At 40.9% G+C, this 6,000-nt stretch overlaps 1 protein-coding gene across 1 annotated transcript in view; it reads left to right on the top strand.

Annotated features, from left to right (window-relative positions):
• Positions 1–6,000, top strand: part of Abcb10 (ATP binding cassette subfamily B member 10) — a 41,900-nt gene that overhangs the window by 10,352 nt on the left and 25,548 nt on the right. The window lies entirely within an intron of this gene.

Genomic DNA, 6,000 nt, shown 5'->3' with positions numbered 1-6,000 from the left:
GTCCTTGATGCTGTTTTGTAACTCGATCTGCTCCAGCTCACTGCTGAACTGATTTAAGTACCTTTCAATTAATTGACAAGCATCCTTTTTTGAGTATCTCAGTTTTTGGGGATCCAGCTGATTTTGAAACCATTGCAGTTTTTCACCAATGAGGTTGAGACGTAAGGCCTTTTCATTCTTCAATTTTTCCTTTTTTTCTTGTTTGTGGGCCTCTCTTGTAATCTGACCCGCTTTTCTACTGTATGGATGGACAAATTTTTTTTTCTCGTCCTGTGCTTTTTCCTTTTGGTGCCTTAGGCATGGTGCCGTCCCAGAGGCCGCCGAGGACCCCGCGCCCCAGACCCTGCAAGCCCCCGACTGGGAGCGACGGCTCTCAGGCGCACAGTCCAGCCCGAACACACGTGGGGCCCGCAGACCTGTGTACAGGAATTCTATTGATTTTTTTTTTTCCTGTATTTAGGACAGTGTCTGCAGTGTCTCAGTACTAGATCAGATTCGTAGTGATTGTCCTGTTTTCAGCTTCCCAAGTGCTGGGATTACAGGCATGCACCACCATGCCCAGTCTCAATTGCTGTCTCAGCGTGTCCTGCAGGCGGGGCTGGCACAACAGGCTGGGGATCGAACCCCAGCTGCTGTGCTCTGCCTAAGCAGGCACATTAGTCTACTGAGCTATCAGGCCGCCTAATTCTATTGATTTTTGAGTATTTACTTCGTGTCCATTTACACTCCTGAATTTGGTGATTAAATCTAATCTTTTGGTGAAGTTTTTGGGGCTTTTGACATAGATAGTGGACATCCTTATTTTGTTCCTCACTTTTTCAATTTTTGTCCTTTTAATGTGATGTTGGCTGTTGGTTTGTAATAGATAACTTTTATCAGATTGAAATAAAGATCATCTATTTCAATTTTCTATAGGGTTTTTATCATGAATGCGTATTGGACTTTGTCAAATACTTTTCCTGAATATATTGAGATGATCATATGGTTTTTGTCCTCGGCTCTGTTAATGTAGTATATTACATTTATTGATTCACATGTATTGAACCATCCCTGCATCCTTGAGATGAATCCTACTTGATCATGGTGAATAATCTTGATGATTTGCTGCACTTTTTACCATTGTCTTTTTTTTTTTTTTTTTTTTAGTACAGGGTCTACAGTGTCTCACTATATAGATCGGACTCACAGTGATCCTCTTGTTTTCAGCCTCCCAAGCGCTGGGATTACAGGTGCGCACCACCATCTCCAGTCTTGAATGCAGTCTCAGTGTGCCCTGGGGGCGGGGCCTGCACTGTGCCTAACCACAGGGGAGGTTGAACCCTGGCTGCTGCACTGTGCCTAAGCACTCTGCCTAAGCAGGTGCTTTAATTCTCTGAGCTATCGCCAGTGCCTTATTGAGGATTTTTGTGTATGTGTTCATTAGGGAGATTGGCGTATGGTTGTCTTTTTTGGTTGGATCCTTCTTTGGTTTTGGTATCAGGGTAATGCTTCCTTCCAGGAATGAATTTGGGAGGATTGTTTTCCTTTCAATTTCATTAAAGGGTTTGAGCAGTAGTGGCATTAAGTCTTCTCCAAATGTCTTGTGGAATTGAACAAATAGAATAGATATTCCTAATTTTCTGTGGTTATCTGTTTCATGGAGTGTTGTTTTCCATCCTTTGACTTTCAGTCTATGAATTTCTTTTTTTACTTTTATTTTTTATTTCTTTTGGTACTGGAACTCAAACTCAAGACCTTGCACTTGCTAGATAGGTGCTTGTGCCACTTAGTTTTATTGCTGACCCAGATTCCTTTTTAAGTTACGTGTGTTTCTTTTATGCAGCATATTGTTGGATATTGCTTCTTGAATCATTCTGCCAATCTATTTCTTTTGATTGTTGAATTGAGACCATAAACATCGGTTGTTATAACTGATACGTGGCCTATCCTTGTCATATTATTTTCTTATGGTTGGTTCCCTTTTCCTCCTACTCTGTTTAATTACTTGCCTTGCATGGTGGATTCATTTGGGGGTCTTAGAGTTGTGCTCAGACCCCTGTTATCTCTGTTACCTCTATCTAGAATGCTCTTAAGAACATTTTGGAATACTGGTTTTATAGTGATGAATTTCTTCGGGTGTTCTTTGTCATGGAATTATCTCATTTTTCCATCCATTTTGAAAGATACTTTTTCAGGGTACAGCAGTCTGGATTGGAGCATTTGAAATACTTCATTCTCAGCTCTTCTTGATTTGAGGGTTTCTGTTGAAAAGTCTTCTGTGATTTTGATGTGCTTCCCTTTAGAGGTGATTTGTTTCTTTTCTCTAGCAACATTTACTATTCTGTTCTTACATTGAATTTCTGGAATCTTGACTACTACATGCTTTGGTGTAGATTTTTTTTTTTAATCCTGGCTAATTGGAGTTCTGTATACCTCACTTATGTATATGTGACTTTTTCCATGTTTGAGAAGTTTTCTGCCATTATTTCTATAAATTTCATTTGTACTATCTCCTGCTTTTTCATTGACTCTGATCAGTCTTACATTATTCTTTGCACCATCTAGCAGCTATTGGATTGAGTTTTCATGGTTCTTTTTTATTTTTTGGTCTTGTTTTGTTTTGTCTTTCTGAGACAAGGTCTCTCTATGTAGTTGAGGCTGGCCTTGAGCTCAATTTGTAGCCCAAGCTAGTCTCAAACTTGAAGTGATCCTCCTGTCTTTGCCTGCCAAGTGCTGGGATTACAGGCATGCACCACCACACCCGGCTTTTTTTTTTTTTTTTTGTCTTTTAAAGTCAAGGTTTCACTATGCAGTTCAGGCTGGCCCAAGCGCTGAAATTATAGGTCCCTTACCATTTTATTTTTATTTTTTAAACTAGAAGTATTTATTTATTTTTTGGTGGAACCAGGGATTGAACTCAGGCCCTTGCACTTGCCAGGGAAGCTCTTATTCTACTGAGCCATCTCCCCAGTCTCCTCTCTTACCATTTTAAAGAATTCTTTCTTTTCAAGATTGCTAGCCAGGCATGGTGGCACACACCTGTAACCCCAGATTGGTTTCAAATTTGAGACCAGCCTGGGTTACAAAGTGAGCTGAAGGCCAGCCTGAACTGCATAGTGAGACCCTGTGTCAAAAAGACAGAAAAAAAAATTACTAACCTCTATCCTGTGTTCTAGGTCTGTTTTTGTGCCATAATATCACATTGGCTCATCTTGTTGCATATTCTTTCTTTCTTTCTTTTCTTTTCTTTTCTTTTCTTTTCTTTCTTTTTTTTTTTTTTTTTGCGGAATCGGGGATTGAACTCAGGTCCTTGCACTTGCCAGGCAAGTGTTTATTCTACGAGCTATCTCCCCGGCCCCTACATATACTTTCAAACTTTTTTTTTTTTTGTATTTAGTGCAGGCTCTACAGGGTCTACAAGGTCTCACTATACAGATCAGATTTGTAGTGATTCTCCTGTTTTCAGCCTTCTAAGTCTCAATCTGTCTCCGCAAGCCTTGCGGGCAGGGCTGACATAGCAGGCCTGGGATCAGACCTCCAACCACTGCGTCTGCCTAAGCAGGCACTTTAACCCGCTAAGCTATCTGGCCAGCCCTCTGTGGCATATACTTTCAATGGGAGTTTTAATTTCTTATATATCTTTTGGAATCTGTTTCATTGATTCCATTTCTTTTCTATGTTGGGCATTCATGTTTCCATCATTTGCCTAAGCTTTTTTATTTTTTAAAACTGTTTCTGCTCTAGAGTCACTAGATATGTCCCTTGTTATGGTCACCATCTCTATAGCAATCTGAGAAATTACTTCTGATTTATTCTTTTCTAGAGCCCCATTCGTCTGCTTTATTATTTCCACTGTTACCACTTTAGACGTTCCAGGAAGGCAGCTCTTCAATTATTTTACCTCATTGCCTCCTGGGTTTGCCTTTGGTAAGGTGGAAGTCTGGGGTTACATCTTATTTTAGTGTCTTCTTAGTTTTTATTTTTTTTTAAAGTTTAATTCTTGATCTGATGTTTATAAATTTCTTATGGAAAGTGGCTTTAATGCTGGTATTTAGACCCCTCAGTGAATGACCATACAGAGGTGTCTTCCAGCTATAACTGACTTTTGGGTTTTGAATGTGTTGCAAGATCCTGCCTCTTCACTTTACTGGGGCTGGGATGTGCTGCCCTTTTGGCCAAGCCCTGGTTCTTTGGCACTGGCCTATAGTATTTTTTATGACTCTTAGGCAATCTCAGTTTTGGCATACCAGGAGGAATGACTGATTTCAAACAGTTATTTCACCTTGGCCAAAGTAGTGTAATCAGCAGTAAAAACAGTATCAAACAGCCTAGAAAATGACAAACTGTGGTAACTTTAATTTGCCGCTTTTAACTTATGAACTAGATTTATATAACGCAATCTAAAACAAATCAGAAAATGGTATACACTATACAATTTTCAAATTTATAGAATTCTAAATACAATTTACAAATCTCAGAGAAGCTATTTCTCTGCTGTTTAGTACTCTGTCATCCCTGAGCAATCCCAGCATACCCAGTATAATATGCCTTTCAGTATGGTGATTTTTTACCTTTGGGGAGAAAATTTGAAAAGGATTAGAGGAAAAAATAGAGAAACAGCAGGAGAAAAAGAGATGAGAAGCAAGGCTGGAGGACAAAGGAAGATTATATGAGTTTTGGGAAACTGGTAAAGAAAACAAGAGGGAAAGAGGGAAGAAAGAAATAAAAGCAAGAACAGAACAAAACAGGAACAACAAAAACCAGGAACAGTATTCACACTCATAAAAACAGGAACAAACAATCAAGAAAAAAAGGAAAACAAAAACAAAATGAAAAGAAGGAAAAAATGTTCACTTCCGTGTTTCAGCTGTCACTGGTAAACAAGGTGGACAGACAGATCCATGTGGATTAAACCAGCAAGCCGGCCATAGATAGTGGCAGCGTAGTGGATAAGCCTACCAACCCTGTGTCTTTATTTATTTATTTATGTATTTTTTTTCGGAACCGGGGATTGAACTCAGACCCTTGTGCTTGCCAAGGAAGCCCTTATTTTTTTTGAGCCATCTCCCTGACCCCTAAGCCTGTGCCTTTAGTTCCACTGAAGTTCAGGGTGGTTTCTGGTTGTGAGGCTGGAACTGGATTTGTTCAGTCTACAGTACTCCCTATGCCTCCTGCTGGCTTGTGTACACCTCCTCTACTGCCTGCTGACTTAAACTAAGTTCCACGTCACTCTGACACTGGGAGCCACTAGATAGAGCCAGCCCCAGTTTTTTGGCCTCTCCTGGGGGAATGTCTGAATAGCTCACCAGTCACTGCAGTCCATCATGCCCACTGCTCCGTTCCACAGGTGTTTCTCAGTGGGAGTCTTTGGGATCCTCACTAGTGGCTGTTTCTCAGTGGGAGTCTTTGGGATCCTCAGTAGTGGCTGCGCGTGTGCAGGTTCAAGCTGCCCCTCCCATCAGCAAGTCAGGGCTCTCAAGAAAGCACTGCTTGGGGCTGGAGAGATGGCTCAGTGGTCTAAAGCACCTACTTGGAACAAGCTTGGCAAAGCACAGGGACTGCGGTTCAATCCCCCAGCACCACATGCCAGCCAACTGCGCCCCCTGGTGGGCTGAGCTGGCCACACACAGACACACACACACACACACACACACACACACACACACACACACAAATGTTAAAATAAAAAAAATTTTAAAAAAAAAAAAAGCACTGCTTCCATGTCCTCCCTCTGTGTTAAGGTCTCTCTCTTTGCCCTCCCTATGGGCTTCAGTTTTTACTTCACATCCTTGCTGGGTCCTGGGGACCTGTTTCCCTCCTCTTTCTCAAATTACTATATTCTAGCATCTGGCCTCCAAATCTCAGAGAGGCTGTTATTTCTGTACCATCTATTTTAGTTAATGGAAATGTAAACCTGAGGGGGAGTATTCTGGAATGAGTTTGCATTCAGCCAATATTTTTTTTTTTCTTTTTGTAAGAATGTAGGAGTGGGAACCATGGGACACTTCATTCATAAAATGT

Source organism: Octodon degus, unplaced genomic scaffold, assembly GCF_000260255.1.
Source record: "Octodon degus isolate 3935 unplaced genomic scaffold, OctDeg1.0 scaffold00127, whole genome shotgun sequence".
NCBI classification, from domain to species: Eukaryota; Metazoa; Chordata; class Mammalia; order Rodentia; family Octodontidae; genus Octodon; species Octodon degus.
The sequence above is the reverse complement of the archived record's forward strand: the minus strand, read 5'-3'. Positions and strand labels throughout refer to the sequence as shown.